We start from the raw sequence: 25,363 nt of genomic DNA on the forward strand, positions 1-25,363 counted from the left end.
CTGGCTCACCGCGGGGCGGGCCTCTCCCTTGCCGGCCGATTTCCCCACCCCTCCTCCGTGGCCCGTGGGCCAAGGTTCACGGACAGGCAGAGGAGAGCAGTGGTGAACCAGACGCGGGGACGAGCAGACGCGCGCTCGCTCCGCTCCGCTCGGGAGACGTGTTTCTTAGCTCTGAGTTCGCAGTCAGTGTAAGCGTCACGGGACTGCCTCTGCAGTCAAGCTGCTCTATATCAGCATTCGTTGTACCGCTGAATTTCTCTCTGTCATTACGTATCGTTATGGGACTATAGTTTCATACGTCACAGGCCGTGTATGTGCCTCTTCGAACCGCTGAACTCTCTCAGTCAGTACGTTTTGTTACTGGACCAGTCTCCGCTTACGTGACGGGTCGCGTACGTGCTGCGTAGCACTGCTGAACTTTCGTAACCTGTACGATTCGCTACGGGGTTGCATTCACTGTCACATCGGGTCGCATTTTGTGGCCAAGAGTTATTTCCGGGAGTCCGGGTTGCGGCAGGGAGGATGCTCGTTCTGCGACGTGCCAGCCAGGCTGCGGCAGGATTCTTCACAGAAAAAGGAGCTCGTGAAAACAGAAAGCATCGTATTATCCTTGTTACCATATACCGTTCCTTCTACCCACGTAACGTTCCCTCAGGTCCCGTACTTTCCGGTCCCGACCACGTTGGCCTAAACTCCACCTTCTCTCCGACGAGAGCTACACGGGCAAATCAGGACAGTTCACCACAGGGAATTAGGGACCTTAGGCAGAGGGACGACAATATATATGACTCCATCCCGACCATAGTCTCTAATCCCATGCTCCGCACCACTAGTACCAGATCCCGTTTTCGAAATGCACCCCTAGCCCAGCAGGTATGAGTCAGGCGAGCACCTCGGGCGTGACCCCACTAGACTCAAATAAACTTAAGGGCACGAAACAACCGGGAACTCTACCCCATAAAACAATTAAGGAACAAGACATTAGGACACAATTATTAATTCACAGGCATTAAACAAGTGTGTCGTAGCTACTCTGTGCGAGCACCGCACACACGCAGTAGACAACGAACCTCATTACCAATCAATGCGGCAACTGGCCTTAATTTAAGGGCCTGTGGCAATGATCGAGTCAGATTAGGAGAAAACCCACTAAAACAGTTTACAGTGAGACAATATGTTAATAAATTTACAGTCGCAAACCTAATGCCACAATTCAAATAATTAAATACTATAAAACAGTTGTCGTGTCCTGCATTTGGCCTCGCCCCCCTTGTGGAGTGCTACATGCTCATCCCTGAAACAAACATGGCTGCCCCAACACCGCAGGGTATTTTTTGCTAAATCTCTATGCCTAAGCCAGTTATCCTGAAAGATGGTGATGTACCCGGCGTCAATAGATGGCGCCTATTAAAAAAAAACATTAATAACTTCTAATAAAATTAATAAACCACATTTAGGCAAAATATAAGGGCTCTTTCACATGGAGAGCCGTGCGGCTCGCACTCGCGAGCGGGAGCTTCTTCCGCTCCTACCTTCCACTCTTTCACACGGAGAGCCTTTTTGGCTAGGGCGCTAGCCATTGCGTAGTCGCAAGTAAGCATTGGAATGGATCGTACAAGTGCCGTGGCCATGTATCTTCTTTACCGTAGGCGACGTCTTCGACGACAAAAACGCCGATGTACCAAAACGTATTGGGTACATCCTATTAATCAAAGGCGCGATGAAACAGGTGTTTTTGCCACGCTTTATCAAGAACTTCGACGAGATGGCAACAAGTTTTACAACTACTTTCGAATGTCATTGGCCTCATTTGATGAGCTCCTTGGGAAGATCAAGAATAGTATCCAGCTCGAAAATACTAACATGAGGAACTGCATTCAGCCTGAACTGAGGCTGGCTGCAACATTAAGGTAAGTAAATCGCACTGTCTAAACAGAAAATTTATGTAAACCATGGCCACCAACTCCTACACAAACTAAAATTCAATTTAATTGAACTAAAAAATCTTGAGAATAATTATAATAAACTCATATGTTCTTTAATTTGCAGCATTCTTTATTGCGAATAAATTTAGCAATATATATATTAAGCTTAAATAATGCACACTGAAACCTCAAAGTTTGTATATAAGTAATACAAAAGTTATTTCTAAAAACAATAATTAAAAAATAGAAAAATTTAAGGTATTGAAAAAAGAATATAGACAATGAAAGAATAATTAGGTAGGCAAACACATACTAATTGAAACAAGACAATTGCACTATCGTCCCATATCCTGTGGAAATGGAGTCTGTGTTGGAGACGTGGTTGTGGTATTGCTTGGGCTGGGAGAGGGCACACATGAGGTGGGCATTATATGCGAGTAGTTGTAGCAACTATGATTGGATTGATGAGGAGTGCTTGGTTGTCCCCATGCAAAAGGCTGATTTGTCTGGTTTGGATCGATAACAAATGTAACAGCGGAGTGAGGTGGATTATTCCTTGCAGATTTTATTTTCTGAATCAAATTCAGTGCACCAGCTTGGAATTCGAGTACCTCATCATCAGTGAAGGTTTCCAGTGTTGGCACTAGTCCTTGCATGAAACAAATGTGTCTGTTTGGGGTTTCGAGTAAATGCAGCATTTTCTGCTCAAATTCGTCAGGGTGGCTTATGGGTGTTTCTTTTCGTCCCTTCTTGTTTGTTGAAAGAACCTCCCTTTGTTGGGTACGGCTTTCCGGATTCGAGGGTACCGCACCTACGGTAAACTGTTGTTGATCCTCAGCTTCACCTTCTACACTTCCGAGGCAACTTCCTGGGTCACTGTTGTCACTGGCAAGAGAATCTTCAGTCACCCTCCGTTCAAAAACTTTCCTTAAGAAATCCATTTGGTCGTGGTAAACATACTTCTTGATTTTTGAAGCGGGGGCTCCTGATTTCCTCGCATTTTTTGCTCTGTCGAGTGCTTTTCTGTATCCATCTCTGATAGTTTTCCATTTAGTCGTTAAGTCCTTTTCTGCAACAAAAAAGAAATTATTCGTGTGACAACATAGTGAATTACCATTAGTATTTTCACAATTTTGTTGTTTATTTTCATGTTAACTTGTTTTAGTTTATTATATTTACAGAATGAAATAATAAAAATGATGTCAAAAAACTAACTCGATAGTAACTGCAATTGATAAATAGGGAATTCGTATTTTGCATAACCGTATGGCCAATTTTCGTCCTTATTGTGTTAATAGGCTATAGTTTTTTTTACCAATCAACTGATAAATGATCTTGCACTATTACTATCTTTTCAGGTACCTTGCAAGTGGTTGCACATTCACCGAGCTACATTACATGTTCAGAATCGGAATATCAACTGCATCCATGATTGTGAGAAGCGTTTGCGAAGCCATTTGGTCAACAATGAAAGCGGAAGTGCTCCCAGTCCCGACAAAAGAACAGTGCAGCAGGTTTTGAAAAAAAAGCTAACTTCCCACATTGCCTTGGTGCTGTTGATGGGAAACATATACGTTTGGTATGCCCTTTCAAAAGTGGATCCATGTACTACAATTACAAGGAATATTTTTCTGTGGTCCTCATGGCCATAGTGGATTCTGAGTACCGCTTTGTGTACGTGGATATTGGCAGCTACGGAAAGGATTGAGACTCTTCGGTTTTTCAACGTTCGAGACTTTGGAGTTCAATCGAAAATGGAACTCTTGAACTTCCGACCGATAAATGTCTTCCTGGTGCAATGGGACTTCAACTACCTCATGTTTTCATCGCTGATGAAGCTTTCGGGTTGCACAGAAACTTGTTGAGACCCTTTGGAGGACGACATCTTTCAGTTGAAAAGAGAGTATTCAACTACCGTTTAAGTAGGGCAAGACGTTTTGCAGAATGCGGATTTGGAATTTTATCAAACAAATGGCGAATCCTTCATCGGGCAATCAATGTGCAGCCAGATTTCGCTGTAGACATTGTTAAATGTTGTATTGTACTCCATAATTTCGTTCGTGACAGAGATGGTTTTGCATTCGAAGACACTATGACAATTACAGGACTGGAGGATGTACAACAGCAACAAGGAGTGCGAGGAACTTTGTCCGCCAACAATGTCAGAAATGCGTTCTGCAATTATTTCATGTCACCTGTTGGTGCTGTACCATGGCAGATGAATGAAATTTAATTATGTAATGCAACAATGTCAAAAATGACTTCTGTAATTGTTTTAAGTTACTTGTTGTTGCTGTAACATTGCATATTAATTTAACACTGTAATGCAACAATGTCAGAAATAATTTCTGTGGTACTTTGCAGCGCCGCGTTTTTATTATTTTTTTATTTTATTTGTAGGTACCTGCCCAGTAACAAGATATGTAAAATGAACAGAAACAAACAGTTCATTAAATAAAAAGAAACACAAAAATTGATGTAGCTTCATATTTGAGTACTTATTTTACTTGGCTGGTGCACTGCCATGCATTCAGACTCAAAATTATTTTATAAATATGTGTATACTAAAATATACGTATATACATAAATACGTAAATACAATTTCAATTAATATGTGTTTTCCTTTCACCTTACCGTATTTCTTTTTCTCAGGCCCGGACAATGTTTCAAATTCACCGTTGATTTCTTCACACACTTCCCTCCAATTTCTAGCCACTTCATTCCGGTCCTTGTATAACTCGGTACTTTTGTCCCAAAGGGTGGGCCGGATACGCACTGAATTAATTAAGAACTCGACATCAACATCCATCTTGAAAGCGAGAGACTGAGGAGCGAGAGCTATTGTCGCCCTTCGTGTGAATGCCCCCACTCCTCCCTTTGCATTCCGAGGATGAAGCGCGACCCCCGCCCACAGCGCACGGCTCGCGATGCGCGAATCCGGCTCGAGATGCACGAGCCTTGCCGGCCCTCGCTCGCGCGCCCTGAAGGCCCGCGCTCCCCGTGTGAAAGCTTCAGTTGCACTCTCTGCATTTCAGTCTCGCGCGCCTCGCTCCCGCTCGCGAGTGCGAGCCGCACGGCTCTCCGTGTGAAAGAGGCCTAATAGCTGATAAGAGACCAGTAGCACAGCCTCCTCCAAACGAAATATTTCTGGGAGGGAGTAGGAGTAAATGTTAGTATATAATTTAAATTAAGTTAGAACTATTAAAATTAGAGGTGTAAAAGTAACGAAAACATGTGTACCCGTATGTATTCGTTACTATAACAATTAGTACTCGTTACTTTCGTATCGTTACTCGTTACTTCTGATACCGCATAACATGGCACATGCTATATTATGTAACAGCAACGAATCGAATCGTATTTCGTACGCGTACAGTATGACGTAGCGTAAATAAAAATAAATCGAATATAAACAATTAAAAATATTTGATAATTAACAGCTTTTGTTAACCAAGAAACAATTAAATCTCATTAGAGCGGCTTTATTATAATATATATTTTAAGATAAGAACATAAAACGTGAAAATACGCGATAATAAAAAACAAAAACATACCTATTTATAATTTGTAAAAAATACTTTCTTTCGTTTATTTCTGTTCGAATCTAAAACTTTGTCTACACACACAATACCTTTAATAAACAGTAAAAAACTTGGTCGACGAATTTCCAAATTATACTTTTATTAATAAACAAACATCGTTCTTTGTAACGAATAAGCGCGCGCATGCGTAAAACATACGAAAGATGCGAGTAACGAAATGCATTCGTGTGTAACGTTTCGTTACTCGTTACTAGATGCCGCACCCGTTACTCAGTAACGAATACATACGGTTTGCTACAGCTCTAATAAAAATAGGCAGGGAAACACATACCAAAAAATTTGGTAGAAGCAAATTCTGACATATAAACGTAGAATAAGCTCCTAGTATCATGTATTGTGTTATGACTTGGATGTCGCACTGCTGTCGCAGCTGGGGCCAAGATTAATAAACCAAAAGCAGGTAAATAAATCAATCAAATGTTATATTAGCAATACCATAGGCAGGAGGTAAAGGTCCCTTGGATCAGGTACTTCAAAGCAACCTGCAAAGGGCCTTCGGACTGTACTCAACAGAGCACTTGTTCGGAGGTTCATGCAAAAAAAATGGTGCAAATAAGCAACATTGGACTAGCCAATGATTGACATGCACCGGCTGGCAGCACATTGTGACAGAATTATGTCCTCCCGCACCTCCCAGTACACTGCGACACACCAGCGAGTTGATCCAGCGGGGCTCTAATAAATCTAGTCGTGCTTTTGGCCCAGCGGGGCTCTAATAATTACACAAACACTACCAGCCTGCGTAGCTTCGGCTACAATATTCACCCATTATTATAGAATTGTTTATTTTTAAGTATTAAGTGAGCAGACTCACTATCCGTTAATAGGTGTCCGACCATGTGCCTGACCACGTCCTGCGGTGCAAATAAGCAACATTGACTAGCCAATGATTGACATGCCCAGGCTGGCAGCACAATGTGTCGGGCATACATGGCCGTGGTAACTGGGGCAACCTGGGTGCTGCGGCCATATAATTATAGTTGTAATTTGTACTTCTCTTTCAGCTAACCTGGCTAGCTGGCAGCCTGGCGGGAAACGACGAAAGTCGCCCCCTAAAAACCAGTCATGACCAAAACCCCCAAATGCGGACAGAAATGTCCCAGTGCCTGCCCTTGCTTAGTAGATATTTTCTACTCTTCCAACTCTTCTTCCTGAGACATCCTTCTATTCCCGTAGCCAACCCGCATGTAATGACATCGTACGGCCGAAGGCCACCCCTAAGCCCGACCTGCACCCGCCAGTACTCGGCTCCGCTAACGGAAAGCACCCCTAGCCATGGCCCACCTGAGTCAAGTGAGCGTACCACAGCCCAAGGTAGAGAATAGCGAACCATTTTAATTACACATGCAACGCACTCCCCGTGCCTACAAAATTCCCCTCACAATAATAAAGTAATCAGAAACAAACAAAAGTCCCTAACTAATAGAGTGCGACGTAGGAGTGCCCGGGTCACTCACGTGTAGCTTTCTACTAAAACAGCTGTGAGTGCAACCCTTGCGGCCTTCAGCCTAAATTCAGTAGTGAAATGTGTGACGTAACGCAAACCGCCCCAAATTAGCATTATCATTCGCCACCGGAGTAGTTATCAAGAAACAGACAATCTCCAGCTTGACTCTAATATTCAAACTTAATTTATTCAACCATTAAATGTTAATTCTAAAACATATATAGATATTAAGTTAATCATTAAGTTTTATTGTATGAATTTAGAGCCACTTGCTTTTTATTATTAATGTAATTTTTTACGAATAACGGAACTTTAGAAACTCTGGCGCGACAGGGAGCTCACCCCTCCCCACGCCCCAGGGCCAGACGCCAGTACAGAGCGACTCGCGGACCGGGACGGACGCACGTCCCACAGGGAGCCAGCGTTTCTTTGTTTCACCGAACGTCCATCTGGTAATTATAGTCACAACCAAAACATTTTTTTAAATACTCCCTGTGTGCGCCCGGTCCTTTTCCGGTGTAGGGCCTAACCCAGCCGCGTCAATTTAACATGCCCCACACAAAGCATTACGTTGACGCCAGCCGATAGTGCGCCTCTTAGTCGCACAGGCCGCGATGCCTCTCCGACGCCTCTCAAAACCGTGTGCCACGAACACGCCCGCGCGTGCAACATGGTGCAACGAGTGTGAGTGCACCGAACGACCCACAGCTAGCACCACTACCGGCCACCTCGGCGGAAGCACTCCGCCGGGTGTGGCAATGTGCTTCCGCCGAACTATAGCATCAAGGGCACATGTTTTCTCTCACAGACATAAACTATGTAATGTATATTTCATCAAATGTTTTTATTTGTTAATCCAATTGTTCAATGTGCGAATAGGTCCTAAACTTGGCCGCGTCTGTTTCCCGCGCGCTGCGCTTCTGGCGCGCAATCGGCAGGCCTGCTGTAGCGCTGTGCTACACGAGTGAGGCAGTACCCACCGGGAGCTCGAAGAGGCTGGTCGTCTTCGCGCAACGTTGAGAGGCCACCTTCGCGCCAATTCCGCAACCGCATCTAGATCGTGAGTTACAACACCACTGGCCGTGCATCACCGCGCTTCACCGCGCAGGTCTTAGCAGCAACGTCCGCCACGTACTGTTCGCTCAAAACCCCCCCTCTCCATTGTAAGCGGGGTCATCGCCGAACAGCCGTACACGCGCAGAGCTCTCTAACCCCGAACAGTCGCGGCCAGGGGATGGATAGCACCATGTAGAGGTTGATATGTAATAAAAACCAAACTTCACGTAGCGGAGTGCATCATTTGTAGTGTAAGGCATCTTGGGTGGCCTAAACAGCCCAAGAATCACCTCTACGGACACGTCCCTGCCTCCCGCCACTTGGCCAAACCCAAACCCCTTAGACCCATCCCGCAAAACTTGATAGCTTTGACGGGGAGGCAGCCGGAACGGTGTCAAAATGGCGCCCACCTAGTGTGGCAACATAACAACGCCGCAAACGCCATCCGAATCGCAGAAAATCCGGCAGAGTTACGCGTAGGGACAGCACAAAGGGGAGAGAAAGCGCGCGCAGACGTGCAGGCGCCGCGGAATTGGACGCGCCGGGGTAATCAGGCCACACCACCCCCTTCCCGCTCTAAGATCGTTCGCTCACGCCCTCCCGCATTCCACGGTTCCACACCCCCCCCCTCCACGCGTACAGATCGTTCGCTCACCCCCTCCTGCCAGACCCCTCGCGTGAGAGTGGACTGCCCCGACCTATCGCGCGCCGAGGACATACGAGCACGCCCGAAGATCACCGAGATGCCAGAGTACGTCACCAGCCGCGGCCGCGTAAACAACCGCGAGGCGCGTGCGTGCGGGCAAGACCGCTCGCTCGTAAGCGCAAGGGGGCACACCCCCGGATCTGCCCGCGCCCGCCACCGAAGCTCATCCCGACGCTCAGGTCGGACAGCCGTGGATCGCCCATGGACAAGAGGCCGGACATAGCCATCACCATGGAGAGCTATTGTGCCGGGTGCGGCAAACCGCACACCACCAGCCACAGCACCGGTGAGTACCCCCACCTGTAATGAACATGCGAAACGGTACTTGTCTAGACGGTGGGGCAGCCCAGAACCCAAGCGGGTCCCCAGTGCGCCGCTGTCCACTGTCCCGGTTATCGAGGCGAGATAGCGAGATGCCAGCAGTGCGGAACAATCAAAACCCGCGCATGCGCAGACGCGCTGGAATTCGTAAATTTCCGGGACGGACTTTTTCTGTGTGGGGGGTGCGAGCGACGCGCACGAGGGCACCCAGGGGGTCAGCTAGCTACCACGTCCCGCCCCCTCACCGGGCCTATTACCCTCCCGGAGTTCGCGGGCCTCAACCACGAGGATCCGCGCGTGTTTTTGCGAGCATGCGAGGCGAGGCTCGTGCGGCACCAGATACCGCGGGAAGAGTGGGCGGAACGCGTCAGTGCGCAGCTGCGCGGGGAGGCGCGCGAGTGTTGGGCCCAGGCGGGCAGCTACGACGCAGACTGGGAAGACTTCGCCCGCCAGCTGGAGGCGCGTTTCAATGACACCCGAGCCCTTAACACATGTCGAAGTGAGATGTTCAGCCGTTGCCAAGGGGACGGGGAGGCGGTGGAGACGTTTGTTTATAACAAGCTCAGACTATACCGCCGCCTAAAACCCGGGGGTCAAACTTGCGACATACTGCCCTTTATAGTGGAGCTAGTTTTCCCCGAACTTCGCCCATTCTTGCGCGAAGCAGTGACTCGCGGGCTGGATGTTTTTAACGCACGAGCACGAGCCGTAGAGCATGACCTCCAATCAGCTCGATGCGCCAAGGGCGTCGCGACGCCCCGGTCAGCCCCGTCCACCAAGAAGGCGGCGCGCGCAGAGGACGGACGTGCCGTAGTGCCGTACACAGGCCCGCCGCCGCCGAGGGGCAACTACCGGCCCACCGACCCGTCCCCGATGGGGGAGGGGATGCCCCTACCGGGCCCTCCTCACCGTGGCGCGGTACAGACGCGTCGCGACGACCACCGCGGGGGAACACAGGGCGCCCAGGACAGCCGGCTACCCCGCTGCCGCTACTGCGCGACAGAGCAGTACCACTGGCACACGGTGTGCCCGACCCGCGAGGCAGTCTGGAGAATGCGAGGGGGCGAGGTGAAGCTCCCAGGAAACTCCGTCTGGGGGGGGTGACGCAGCTGGCCACCACCCCCCAATTAACAGCCCAGCTCCGCAGAGAGACGCACCCCGGCGCCGCGGAACCACCCAGCCCCCACCCCGCCCACCTATCACAGCTGGAGAGGGTCCACCTCACTTGTTCGCGATGTTCGCGTCCCACCCCAGGTCGCCTGCGAGCGACGCCGTCTACCTGGCGTCGGCGCCGCCCCCGCACGCTGCTGCGGGGGCCACTCAGCTGCCGTCCCATCCACCTGGTGCGGGTGGGGGCGGCCCGCCTCACCCGTTCGCGGCCTGCCCCAGGTCGCCGGCGAGCGACGCCGTCCACCTGGCGTCGGCGCCGCCCCCGCACGCTGCTGCGGGGGCCACCCAGCTGCCGCCCCATCCACCTGGCGCGGGTGGGGGCGGCCCGCCTCACCTGGTCGCGATGTTCGCGTCCCGCCCTAGGTCGCCTGCGAGCTACGCCGTCCACCTGACGTCGGCGCCGCCCACGCACGCTGCTGCGGGGGCCACCCAGCTGCCGTCCCATCCACCTGGCGCGAGTGGGGGCGGCCCGCCTCACATGTTCGCGGCCTGCCCCAGGACGCCGGCGAGCGACGCCATCCACCTGGCGTCGGCGCCGCCCCCGCACGCTGCTGCGGGGGCCACCCAGCTGCCGTCTTATCCACCTGGCGCGGGTGGGGGCGGCCCGCCTCACCTGGTCGCGATGTTCGCGTCCCACACCAGGTCGCCGGCGAGCTACACCAGCCACCGGGTGCCCCCGGCGACCCCGACAGCACCTGCGGTGAATCTTGATGCACCGGCGTTACCCATCAGGATGGAAGGGGATGACCAGCGCCACCCGTCAGTGGCCCGCACCAGGTCGCCGGCGAGCTACACCAGCCACCGGGTGCCCCCGGAGACCACGGCAGCACCTGCGGTGCCTCCTAATGCACCGGCATACCCCATCAGGACGGACGGGGATGACCAGCGCCACCCGTCAGCGGCCCGTACCAGGTCGCCGGCGAGCTACACCAGCCACCGGGTGCCCCCGGCGACCATGGCAGCACCTCCGGTGCCTCCTAATGCACCGGCGTACCCCGTCAGGACGGACGGGGATGACCAGCGCCACCAGTCAGCGGCCCGCACCAGGTCGCCGGCGAGCTACACCAGCCACCACGTGCCTCTGACGATGGCGGCAGCGCCCTTGGAGCAGTCGGGTGAGTCGCCCCACCTGGGACAGTTGGGACCTGAGGCTGGGTACCTACTTAGGATACAGGTGGCCTTTAATGGGAAAGCTGTGCATGCATTAGTGGACACGGCTGCCAGTCATTCCTACGTGTCAGCTCAACTCATACCCGAGGGGGACCTGATCCCGGAGCGTGAGAATGTACAATTAGCCACCGAGGGGGCGAAGGCACTTACGGTCGGCCGCACCCAAATCACCCTTGCCATTAGATATCACACCAGTCAAACCACCGCCCTCGTGATGGATGGGCACAGGGACCAGTTGATTTTAGGGTTGCCATGGTTAGCCCAGGAGGATGCTACAGTAGAAGTGCGGGCGGGGAGGGTGCACGTCGGCAAGCAGGAGAGGCGTACCGTATACGGCCTGGGTCGGCGGCTACCACCTCGGCGAGAGAACCCCATCACCCTAGATGAATTGCAAAAGGGCGTACCACCCGAGCAGATAGACCTAATTAATCGGGTATTGGCACAACAACCGCAAGTGTTTGCTGCTACTGATATGCTACGACGCACCACGGTCGCTGAGCACGCCATTTCGACCAGGCCACATGAACCCCGGTTCGTCAAACCGTTCGGGTTCGGGCTTAAGGAGAACGAGGTCATCCAGACGCAGATCGCTGAGATGTTGCGCGATGGCGTCATTGAGCCAAGTGAGTCCCGTTAGAATTGTTTGATTGTGATGGCCAGTAAGAAGGATGGCTCAATGCGCTTTTGTGTCAACTTCAAGCCAATTAACGCAGTCACCATACCTGCCCCCCTCCCCTCATCAACATCACGGATGCCTTGGCGGGCCTGGGCGATGCATGCATCTTTACCTCGCTAGACCTAAAATCAGGATATTGGCAGGTGCCGGTACGCCCGGAGGACCGGCACAAAACAGCTTTCACCGCGCCTGATGGGAGGCGTTTCCAGTTCTGCGCCATACCGTTCGGGCTGATGGACGCCCCTGCGACCTTCCAGGCCATGATGGTCCGCGTCTTGGATGGCTACGCCGGCGAGTTTGCTGCAGCGTACCTAGACGACGTGATCATCTGGTCGCGGTCGTAAGAGGACCACGCACGCCACCTAGGCCTGGTCTTTGAGCGGCTGGCCAGACATGGACTCACATGCGCCCCCCACAAATGCCACGTGGGTGCGCGAGAGATTGAGTACCTGGGGCACCTCGTGGATGCCGAAGGCTGTCGACCGCTGCGCAAACACCTGAACCTCATTGAATCCAAACCTGCACCCAGCACACGTAAGCAGCTACAAAAACTCCTAGGTCTCTTGAACTGGCTAAGATCCTTTGTACCCCACTTTGCCAGCATAGTTGCCCCTATGACCGACCTATTGTCACCGAAGACCCGGTTTCGGTGGACAGAGGAGGCAGATCATGCACTGGCCACCGTCAAGCACGAGTTCCGGCAGTGCCACCGACTCGCCCGCTTGCGGCCCGACTCCCCGCTATACTTGCAGACAGATGCAAGCCAAGAGGGGATGGGGGCCGTCCTATACCAGGTAGGGGAAAACGAGGAACGCCGGATAGTGGAGTACGCGAGCGCCAAGTTCGGCCAGCCCGAGCGGCGGTGCCATGTGAACGAACAGGAGTGCATGGCCGTCGTTTGGGCGATGCGGCAGTACCGACACCACCTGGAGGGCCGGCGTTTCACGTTGAGGACAGACAGTCAGTGTCTAAGCTGGCTGGATTCCGCCCAAGGCCGCAAGTCGAAGTTCATGCGGTGGGCACTCATGCTCCAGAGCTTCGACTTCGCGGTCGAGCATGTGAAGGGGCAGGACACCTAGCTCGCTGACGAGCTGTCACGTCACCCCAACCCTAGGTCCACTTTCCAGGACGACCACAGCTGGGAGGGGCTACTACCCCCACCAGGTACCCTACCTGTCGCCGCCGGGGAGGAGGCACCAGCGGTGTTGTGCGCCGTGACCACGCCCCCGGACATTGCCCCAATCCAGGTGTTCAAGACCCTCAATGCCCTAGTGGCGGCCGTGCAGCATGCCCAGCACACGGATGAGGCCACTCAGACCGAAGTGCAGGCGGGTGAGGGAACAGTCCACCCCTACCAACGGGTAGTAGACGGAGTGCTACAGACACGGGTGCCTGGCGACATGGAGGCATGGCGTCTCTACGTACCCGGGTGCGCACGAGCTGGCGTGCTACATTTTCACCACGACCATGACTTGGCTGGCCACCCCGGGGCAGACCAGATGCAGATGGACATCCGCAAAACATTTCATTGGCCAGGCATCACCCGCGACATTAGGGGTTATATGCAACAGTGTCAGCGCTGCCAACAGCGGAAGGCGCGGCGGATGGACGGAGTGGAGCAACAGCGCCCCCGTCGACCCCGTGACCCGTTCCACACACTGGCACTCGACATAATGGGGCCATTTCCCCGGACCACTCGGGGCAAAAGATTTTTAGTGGTCATCACGGACATCTTCACAAGGTGGGTTGAGGCCTTCCCAGTGTCCAATGTGCGAGCTGGAACCATAGCGGCTCTACTGGACCAGGAAATTTTCCCGCGCTATGGCTTCGCGAGGGTACTACTGACAGACAATGGGTGTCAATTCACTGGGAAGCGCTGGTGAGCTGACTGTCGTCGGTGGGGCCTAGACCACCACACCACTCCTGTCTATCACCCCCAGGCCAATCCGACCGAGCGTCGGAACCAAGAAGTAAAAGCACAGTTAAGATTGCGCCTGGGGGACGACCATTCTAAGTGGGATGTACATATACCCAAGTTACTGTATTGCCTTAGGCGCCGTACAAATGCCGTCACAGGCCACAGCCCGGCCGAGCTGCTGTATGGACAGAATCTCGCCCTACCAGGGGAGTGCCGGGTGGCAGCGGCCATCACAGACACTCTAATCCGTCCGGAGATCGAGGAAGGGAGGGAACAGGCCAGGCAACAGCAAAACCAATTCCTATCGGAGCACACACCACAGACCAGTCACCCCCCAACGCCCCTACAACCTGGACAGTGGGTGTACGTGAGACAGCACCATCTGTCATCGGTCGCTCGCAATTTCTGTGCGGGGCTGGCCCCCAAGTGGTCGGAGCCAAGGGAAGTGCTCTGGAAATCCGGACCCACGTCATACGCGGTCCGTACCCCCCGGGGACGGCCTGCCAAGGTCAACAGGGATGACCTGCGGTTGGTAGCACCCTGGGTAATGGAAGGCCCAACTCGAGGGTGCCTCAATCAGAGGGCCAGCAGGTAACGAACCAGCAGGTTCTGCCAAAGGGCACCGCCCCACCATCTGATGATAACACGGGACTTGAGCCGATACATATTGCCCCCACCCCCCCGAACAGGAAACTCCAACTGCCCGTACACTGAGCCTTCCGATCGACACCGCGGGTGGCTCCCATCAGGACTCCCCGATATGGCAACAGAATGATGAGGAGGAGACAGAGGAATGGGATGAGCCATCATGGATGCTGAACATGAGCTTGGTAGATGCCAACCCCCAGATGTCTGTCAACGAGTCAGGTGATGAGTCAGAAGGGGGGGAGGAAGGAACTGACATTGGGGGAAGGTACCCATCACGCAAGCGGCGGGCTCCAGTCCGGACGTGCTGTCTAGACGAACATGAGTTCATAGATATCACGCCCCTGGACGAGCCCGGGAAATACATAATTGAGGATGTCACCCCCCCCCCCCCCGGACGAGCCTGAGAGAGATCAAGTTAGCCATGCCTACACCCTGGCCGAACCTGGGACATACATAATTGAGGATGTCACCCCCCCGGACGAGCCTGAAAAAGACCAGGTTAGCCAGGCCTACACCCTGGCCGAGCCCGGGAGATACATTATTGAGGATATCACTCCCCTGGACGAGACTGAGGACAATACCTCGGACAAGTTCTTGCCCCTGGAGGGGTGCCTCCCGCCGAACATCCCACCCGAGCAATTGGCAGCCCCCTCCCCTCCACTGCGGCCACAGAGGACCCGCAGGGCTCCGGTTCACCTTGCTGAGTACGAATGGACCAATCATCAGGGCCAGGCCAGGGACCCTACAGTGCCACCACAGTGCAACTCAATGGAGCTTATCCACATCAAAACATCACTGCCCCTACTGAGGGGGAACGAGCATAGTGAGGGAGGCACACAGTCATTTTCTTGTTTGAAGAGGGATGCTCAGGGCCTAGAATCTCACCCCAGGCATAGTACATCACCCCAGTGCAGCGCTTCGAGTGCATCACTCCCGTGCGATCATTGTGAGGCGTCGGTGCACATAGCGGCCTCAGATAGAGGGGGGCATTTGACGCCAGCCGATAGTGCGCCTCTTAGTCGCACAGGCCGCGATGCCCCTCCGACGCCTCTCAAAACCGTGTGCCACGAACACGCCCGCGCGTGCAACATGGTGCAACGAGTGTGAGTGCACCGAACGACCCGCAGCTAGCACAACTACCGGCCACCTCGGCGGAAGCACTCCGCCGGGTGTGGCAATGTGCTTCCGCCGGACTATAGCATCAAGGGCACATGTTTTCTCTCACAGACATAAACTATGTAATGTATATTTCATCAAAAGTTTTTATTTGTTAATCCAATTGTTCAATGTGCGAATAGATCCTAAACTTGGCCGCGTCTGTTTCCCGCGCGCTGCGCTTCTGGCGCGCAATTGGCAGGCCTGCTGTAGCACTGTGCTACACGAGTGAGGCAGTACCCAACGGGAGCTCGAAGAGGCTGGTCGTCTTCGCGCAACGTTGAGAGGCCACCTTCGCGCCAATTCCGCAACCGCATCTAGATCGTGAGTTACAACACCACTGGCCGTGCATCACCGCGCATCACCGCGCAGGTCTTAGCAGCAACGTCCGCCACGTACTGTTCGCTCAAAACCCCCCCTCTCCATTGTAAGCGGGGTCATCGCCGAACAGCCGTACACGCGCAGAGCTCTCTAACCCCGAACAGTCGCGGCCAGGGGATGGATAGCACCATGTAGAGGTTGATGTGTAATAAAAACCACACTTCACGTAGCGGAGTGCATCATTTGTAGTGTAAGGCGTCTTGGGTGGCCTAAACAGCCCAAGAATCACCTCTACGGACACGTCCCTGCCTCCCGCCACTTGGCCGAACCCAAACCCCGAGACCCATGCCGCAAAACTTGATAGCTTTGACGGGGAGGCAGCCGGAACGGTGTCAACGTGGGGCGGTGCAGTATGCGGTACGGGCCGTCTCCCGCCACCCCAGAACTTTTGTTAATCGCCCAGTGCACAGGCACAGGCTACATCAAAGCTTAAACGTGTTTTTAATTTAGTATCGAGCCGCGGTCCACACAGGTGGGCCCGCGCGTCGCAATTTACCGATTACGAGATTAGCCGACGCTAATCGAACGCTCTCCCTCAACTGCGACTGGCGTGAGGGCTTAATAAGTAAACACACGTAGAGGCACGCAGGTGTCCCTCTCAGACAACGTGTGGAGTGTAATCGTGTACGTAAGAGCACCACAGGGTGCCGTTTTGTCAAGTGGAATTGTAATAATAGTGTAATCAAAACTTCTACGTGTTCCGACGCCTCACTGGCAGTCATGTACCGCCGAGTAGACCTCGTTCCCAATGTAATGAACCAGTGTAAATCGTGAACAATAAACCGTCCACCCCGCACCTCCCGTGCGCGGCGTGCGACCCGTAGAACAACCAGAACAGTGTATGTAAATTAACCTAAACAACCCTACCTAATCAGGCAAAAAATTCCATCACCGCCGACGGTTCTAGCGGGCCACGCTGGGGCAACGAACCCACGACCATCACACAGTTAGACACCGAGCAGGCCTGGCGCCCTCACAGAACAGAAATCTCTAAGAAAGCCAGCCACCCCGCTAGGACCTGCGCCCGACCTCGAACACGAGACCGCGGCGGACAGCAGTAATTAATGCATGAAATTTTTGCATCCCGCATGTAAATGCCCAGGGTTTTCCCTGTGTCTATGCAGGTTTTACCTGGGCCCACCTTATCTAGTTATTAGTCTAGAATAGTCAGTGAGGGGAGTTAGTCATGGCGCCAATCGCTGCCATGGCTGGTCAATCCCCCTCCTAGCACACGATGCATACACCCTCTCCCGCATGGCTAACCCCTGCATGATTAGAACGTATAGGCTTCGGCCTGAGACGCACTCAGAGTCTGTCCCTAATCCAGCCTCCTCCCAAACACACTTAGTTTTAATTTAGGTTAGGGAAAATAATTGGTAGAGAAATCTGTGAAAGTACAGTAGGAATCTACAATTGGGTGTATTACTTTCTGTTATTCTCTTCTCCCCACTCAATCTTTCTCACTATCTTTCCTCTGGAGTGGCCTTCGGGATTACTCTCTGTAATTAGGGATGCAACATCGTTCTTAAATACATCGATATCACGAACATCGATGTTCAAACTTTGCCGTGTATAAGGGATTTAGGCACGTTTTATTTAAAATTTTGTAATCTGAAATATTTTTGGAAATATTTTTTTTTTCTCTCATCTTATTTTCTTTACGGCCAGGCCCTCAGCCTCTGTTCTCAGAGGCGAGCTGATTCTCTTTCCCAGCCTCATGCTAGCTTAGCATTCTGGCTAATATTTCTCCCGCCTAGGCACGTCGGGGGCCGGTAACTTTATTTCTTTGCGTGTCTACTTTTGCATACAACAGCTTGTGAAGCAGTGCTGAGCCCTGCTAACTCTGTCACGAATCGGTATAAGGTTCACTAGCAGCAAGACACGACAGGAGGATCCCGTGGGACTTGCGTCCCACAGACCATGCGTTTTTTGAAGCCATCCCCCTCCTGCTCACCCACCCTTTCTTCTCAGAAGTGAGGCTAGGAGCGACGACCGCACGGGTATGTTAACCGAATTCAAGGCCATCTCAGGCTTGACATCCGCAGTTACGATTCTGGACTTTAACGACATCTAGCGACGGCTGTGGTAACTAACGCCACTTGTGGGCGTCGGCAGAGCCGACACTACCGCGCTCGCGCGGAGGTAACGACAACCTTTCTCCCCCTTATGTCTCAGGCCGCTAGGTGGCACCACTGGTTACTCCATTACCCCCTAGCTTGACACTCTCGTCGGTCACTAGTCGATTTATTTGTACTTCTTCTCGCCACCAAAAGATAGCGCCTCAGTCGCGCAGTCACTCCAGTAAGATCTATTTTTTTATGCCGGACACCTTCGGGTGGACTCGGTAATTTTCGGCTCAGAGCCTACCCCCCCTCCCATTCTCTAGGGACCCCGCGCTTATGATATTCTGGTGATATCCCGCGCTGAACTTACTTCGGTGCGCGCCTCCTGACTGACTGGTACCGTTTGTAACTGCGATCTTCGGCGAATCATCGACATCGCATCGTATATTATGTAGTCTTCTCAGACTAGAGGGATGGAGTCCCTATCTAAAATTATTATTAACCAGTCAGTAGTTTAGTTGAAGGAGAGAACCTTAGTTTTTTAAAATTATATATACATATTTTTTAAAAGATGATGACTTCTGTGGCTACCGCGAATCGTGGTTCGAGTTTTCGGAGACGAGACGCCCTCTCCTGAGCGCCAGGACAAACACCCTGTTTTGGTAAGTCTTGACGTCATTCCCCCCTTTAATTTCCCTCTATTGGCCTTTTGCGCCATTTAAGTATACTGTCTGGAAACAGGTCTAATTCTTTGGAATTTGGACTTCTGTTTCAGACAGGGTTCCAAGTTTGGGGCAACCAAAATCCTCTGCCAGAACCTCTGGAGTCGGTTCCTGAGCAGAAGCCAACATCTTTAGGCCTACTACCTCGATCACCGTCTACCTACAGCCCCGGGTGATACCCGCATAATTATATCTTTTTATTCACGAACTCAAAAATAGTGTAACCCAGTTAAGACAGCGGACATTAAAAGCAGTTCGAGGAGAAGAAATTTATATTATGTTTTGCAAGGACTATATGTACAACCTTTAAAGTTACCAATGTTGATTTCATTCATGTTTTTTAGTATTGTTATTTTTGGTAAACATTCAGGGCCGGCCCGATAGTCAATAAGTTCAAAAAATATATATAATATAAGTGTAATTGTGAGGAATTTAAGTAAGATAACTTATCCATGAAAAACCGATGTTACTAAGGAAAATCTAATCTATAAAAAAAAGAAAGAACAATGATTAATAAAATAAGGAAGTCTATAGACGTAACAGTTGATTTTATTTATTTAATATATATTAACGATCCTTTTACTCCCAAGTATTCGTAGGGAGTCTCTAAATTTTCTTTGTTTACTCCTAGTGTCGCCTCTGTTGTTGACTTTTATAGTTATTAACTGAGGGCCCTAGTAATCAAAGTTTCCAAATATTTTTACCTTATTATTTAATTATTCTTTAAGACACTTGGGGTATTACAAAACCAAAAATATCGATGTCAAATAGAGGTGGGTTGTTACAGCAATTTCCGGTATCTGTTCCTAACCTGTTACTGATACAGTAATGTACTAGTTACAAAAGCTGATACTTCTGTATCACCTAGAGCTAGAGGTGGGTTGTTACAGCAATTTTCGATATCTGTTTCTAGCTGTTACTGATACAGTAAATGTTCTAGTTACTAGTAGCTGAAACTTCTGTATCAGCTAGAGCTTAGCGATCCCAGGAAGCAACAAGGTATCAGCATTCTCGTGCCGTCATCACCAGCGTAAAAAGGTATTGGTGTTCTCTTTCCACGCCTTTCGTAATCTGCAGCCCCCCCCCCCCCCCTGCTTCCATCAGACTCATTCCCCCCTTTCCCATGTTAAGAGTGCGCGATACATGTGGTTCCGAGCAGCAAAATCGATGTTGCGGTGGAGCAGATTCTGTAAATGCCATGACATAAATTGGATTTTGGTAAAATATTATTTACAGAGTAAGGATGGATCTTAAAATGTTATTGCTCGAAATTTCGGTATGCGTCTTATTTTATTTACTAATTATTCCTAAAAACGGAGAAGTTTAGTAGACGAATGCTTGTATAATTTGATTGGAAATGGGAAACAAAATAATAATATTATACAACACATATGTGTGCATGAGTTAGAAACAGCAGGATGCATTTAGAAGCAATACCAGCTGAAAAATCTGTTCCGCCGTAACCTTTGTAATCGGTAAACGAAGAACGAATTTTACAAATCGTAGTTCACGCGTCCACACACAGATGTCGGGCACTCCGCACGCAGAGGTTCATTGCAGTAACACATAACAGATGTCGCACATGTCGGAGGTCGTCACTACTTGTTTTGTTGTATCGCGCTACCACGAAGCCACATTTTTAAATTGAAATAGGTGGGAAACGCTGCAATTGGTGGCAATAAGACGCGTTTTAAAAAGAATAGTGACAAAGGAAACCTGCTTCTTTCTGCAAGGCGGAAAAATAAAAGTTAGGTAACTTATTTTTAAATTGATGATATTAGTTTCAGTGGCGAGGCGTGAGGTTTACATGAGGGGAAGCAATAACTCCGTTCACACCAAAACATGATGAGGTTTGGGGGGGGGGGGGGCCCCTCCACCGGGAAAATATGGATTTCAAGGTAAAAAATGGTGCTATTTAATTAGTTTTCTTAACTGAACATTGACTATTCCACAGGTAGAAAAATTGACATTTTTTTTAAATACATTATTTTTGAAAAATAATGATTGACTTACATTATTCTGATAGTAAAATACCTACTCTACATTACTTATATACTAAGTGGGAGTGCAGTATCATCGTACGCCCACAAATCCCCCACGCACTGCCAGCCAACAGCCCGCGGGAGAGATGCGCGCGCCCCGAGAGACGACCGCTGACTGAAACGCGACATCGCCACCTGCCGTGCCGAACTGTACCGGACATAGCCGAAGCAGTCGGCGGAAAAATTCCACCGTCTGCTTCGGCCATGTTCGCTCCAGTTCGGCAAGAAAGCATTACCTTCGTAGCTTCTAGGAGTTCGCTTCGAGCCTTGGCCGAGGACGGACGCATCAAGCGGAGCTGCGAGATTCCAGGAACAGCCTGTTTACTCGCGTACAGGCCAGGTGGTATTCCCAGGTTTTCTAGGAAGTGTAAGCGTGCAAAAGAACCCGGGTTGTAGCTAACCCTACAGCCTAGCCACAACCCGGCTTAATACCGGGTGCGTGGTCAGTGGGTGTTAGTACGTTGTAGGGTGTACACTAGCGACATGACGGAGCAGTTAAGTGACGAGCAGGTGATGCAGGAGTGCATCGATGTGCCCCTGCCGAGCGACGACGAAACCGAAATGTCTAGCGACGACGGCTTTACAACAGTCGTCTCAAAAAAACAAAAAACGGGAGGAAAGGACGAAAGACTGCGCCCCCCACTGACGAACCCCGCGATCGCCAGGCAGCAAGCCGAGCGACTTCGCAAGCAGCCCGTCAGAAGGGCAAACAACTCGGCCAGTCAAACGGCCGCCAACACGTCCGCAGGTTCGAGCCCTGCCCCGCCAAACCCTGCCCCTCAGGCAAAGAAAATGCAGGTGAAACCCCTGTATGTATTCGTGGATTCTGGCCACAGCTACCCGGCCATTAAAACAGTGCTGGATGCTGCACTGCAGGAGCGCTGGTCGTGCGTCAGTCGCGGCCATGACCAGCTCATGATTCACACTGCCACCATGGAGGAGTACCACAGGGCAGTGCGTGCACTGGAGCAGGCCGGAGTGCAACACTCTGTGCTGCTGCAACGGGACGAGATCCCGAACAAGTTTGTGTTTTGTCGAGTGCATAGCAGCACCGACAAACAATTCATTCAGGCTGAGTTCGCCGCAATGGGGCTTCCAGTGCAGAACTTCTGGTTTCTGTACAACAGGCAGACAAGGCAACCTATAAATAAGTTAGTTGTAGAGCTCCCGAAGGCCGTAAATCCAGAAAGGATTTACGACCTGAAGTCATTCGGAGGCTTCAGCATTCGTGTTGAGGACTATCGACACCCCAAAGGCCCCCTCCAATGTGGCAACTGTCAGAGGTTTGGCCACCCCGCAAAAGGCTGCAGAGCCTCCCCTGTGTGCCGATGGTGCAGCCAAGGGCACAAAACCGAGGTTTGCCCCCAGGGAGGTGACAGGACGAAGGCAAAGTGCGCGCGATGTGAAGGCCCGCATTGCGCCAATTACAGAGGCTGCATGGCCTACAAGAGGGAGAACTGGCGTCACCTCCCGCAACAGGAGCGGAAATACAGAGAGCTGCAGTCCAAACGCGCAGTGCGTGAAAACAAGCGAGCAGCTGCCGCAGCTCAAGTCCGCCCGCCCCCACAACAAGCCGGCCCCTCAGGCTACTGCCCCCAGCCCCCAAGGCAGCCGTGGCGAGCCCCGAGCTACCCCGCCCCCCCGCAATGGCAGAGCCCTAATCAATATTCATTGCTGAGCGATAGGCATGAACTGGAGTATCCTGTCTTGGCAAACCCACCCAGGCCTAGAGGCCAGCCCCTGCCCCAGAGGCCCCCGAAGAAACACCATTCGGGGCACAAAAACGGTAAAGGCCGGGCGCAAGGTCAGGTGACGGATCAGCCAGGTACTAAGGCGCCACCCAACTCCACCCCTCCCCACAGTGATTCCAAGAAAGTCGCACAACAACAAGCCAGCCCGTTGCAGACAGACTCACCAACAGAATTGCCAACTGCTTCACCGCAGTTAAAACCCTTGGAGAATCCAGCGATGGGCGCGAGTGACTTTCTGAAGCTCGTGGGCCAATCGGATGCCATTGCACAGAACCCTAACCTGGCACACGTCCTGGAACCAATGTGCATTTTAATGGCTATTTGGTGTAATCCGTCCAAGTCAATAGAGGACAAAATAAAAGCCACCACGGGCTTCGTGACAGCATTAGCGGCCAGCTTTAATGCCGCACACCCTTAATTTAGGTTCTGCCATTAATACTACCCCCGTAGATAGTAGATTAAGTACCATCCTTTACTGGAATGCACGAGGAATTAGAAATAAAATAATCGAATTTACCGATCATTTAATTAAACATAATATTAGAATCGCGGCGATAAACTAAACACACTTAATTCCAACAGATCGTCTAACTATCTTAAATTACACTATTTATAGGCGCGACCGCGATACCAGAAGTGGAGGGGTTGCCCTAATAATCCACAGAAGTATACAACATAGTGAATTTCATTTACCTGAATTTAATAAATTAGAAGCTGTTGCAATTACTTTTAAAGTCAATAAACAACAAATAGTGCTTATTTCGATGTATGCACCACCGGGGAGGTCACTAACTGAAAACGAGCTGGACATATTATATGGCTCAGCTCCCACATTTCTAGCAGTCGGCGATATTAATGCCAAGCATAAAGACTGGAACTGTCGGAGCAATGCAGCCAATGGCCTACTGCTGCAAAGACACGAGTCTAACAAAAATTATCAAGTACATGCTCCCTCAGAGCCCACTCATGATAGCGGAGTACTAAGGCACAACCCCGATATTTTAGATATTGCATTAAATAAGAGAGTTCAAACGGGATTCAAACTCAGAGTTTTTCACGAAATGTCGTCTGATCACTTTCCAGTACATCTACTATTCGATGACGTGGACACTGACATCAGTCCTCCGAGAAAAATTAAAGACTACAAGAAAGCTGACTGGAGAGGCTTTCAGACGTATTTAGTCGATAATTTGCCTGCAGCCGATGCTGCCAACTTCGAAACGAAAGATAACATCGAATCAGCAGTCACTGAACTTACAGTTAAAATTCAAACTGCAATTAACTCGTGCATCCCAGAAAAGGTGGTTAGATTTAAGCAAGATGTACTGCCGGTGTATATTAGGGATTTAATTTCTCAGAAAAATAGATTAAGGCGCGAATATACTCGACGTAGGCAGCGCGACATTAAAGCGAGAATTAATGAATTACAGAAAATAATTTCCGATGAAATAACTCTATGGAGGAGCAGCCAATGGGAGACGAAAGTCTCTCAGCTACAGGTGCAAGATGGTAGCACCTGGAGTATGACAAAGCGATTCCTTCATAAGATAGATAAAATACCTCCGCTACAAACTCGCACTGGGTTCGCTTTTACACCGACAGACAAGGCACAAGCCTTCGCGAATACCCTTGAATTAGCCTTTCAACCTAATATCGAACCCTGTGACCCGCAATTTAATGCCGGAATATACAGAGACCTTACAATTAAACTTAATCAGCCTTTAACTTCAAAACCTTACTTAACTCAATCTCAGGAAGTTAAACAGGCTATCAGGCGTATGAAACCACGTAAGGCACCGGGAAACGATGGCATTCAGGCAGTAGTCCTTAAGAAACTGCCCGACAAAATTTTGGAATACCTAGCTCAATTAATAAATGGAATACTTAAACTACAGTATTTTCCATTGCAGTGGAAAGAAGCGAATGTGATAGTTTTTCATAAATCCGGAAAAGATAAGACACTGCCCCAAAATTATAGGCCCATTAGTCTGCTGAGTACATTGTCAAAAGTAGCCGAATGCATAATTCTGCAGCGACTAAATGCTCACATTAAAGAAAATAACGTACTGCCGGACGAACAATTTGGTTTTCGCAGCGCGCATTCAACAACGCATCAACTGGTCCGTTTGACAGAACAAATAATAACTGCGTTCAATCAGAATAGCTATAATCTCGCAGCGTTTTTGGACATAGAAAAAGCCTTTGATAGAGTACTTCATGAAGGCTTAATTTATAAATTATATAAAACTGGCTTCCCCGATTGTTATATTAAATTACTGGCCTCGTATTTAGAAAATCGATCGTTTAGAGTCACGACAGAAGGAGCACAGTCCGATTTAAAAATAATTAAAGCAGGAGTCCCACAAGGCAGCATTTTGGGGCCAGTTTTATTCAATATTTATATCCATGATATGCCTAAGCCCGCACACCGATCAGTTCAGTTTGGCTGCTACGCGGACGATACGGTATTGTTTAGCAGATCTAGTATTCTAGAACTCGCAGCAGACAGATTGCAAACCGCGTTAAATTCAATAGAACAGTGGTGCACAAAATGGCGAATTAAGGTAAACCCTACTAAATCAGAAGCTATAGTTTTTACGCGTAAACATC

Source organism: Bacillus rossius (genome assembly GCF_032445375.1).
Source record: "Bacillus rossius redtenbacheri isolate Brsri chromosome 4 unlocalized genomic scaffold, Brsri_v3 Brsri_v3_scf4_2, whole genome shotgun sequence".
In the NCBI taxonomy this organism is placed as follows: domain Eukaryota; kingdom Metazoa; phylum Arthropoda; class Insecta; order Phasmatodea; family Bacillidae; genus Bacillus; species Bacillus rossius.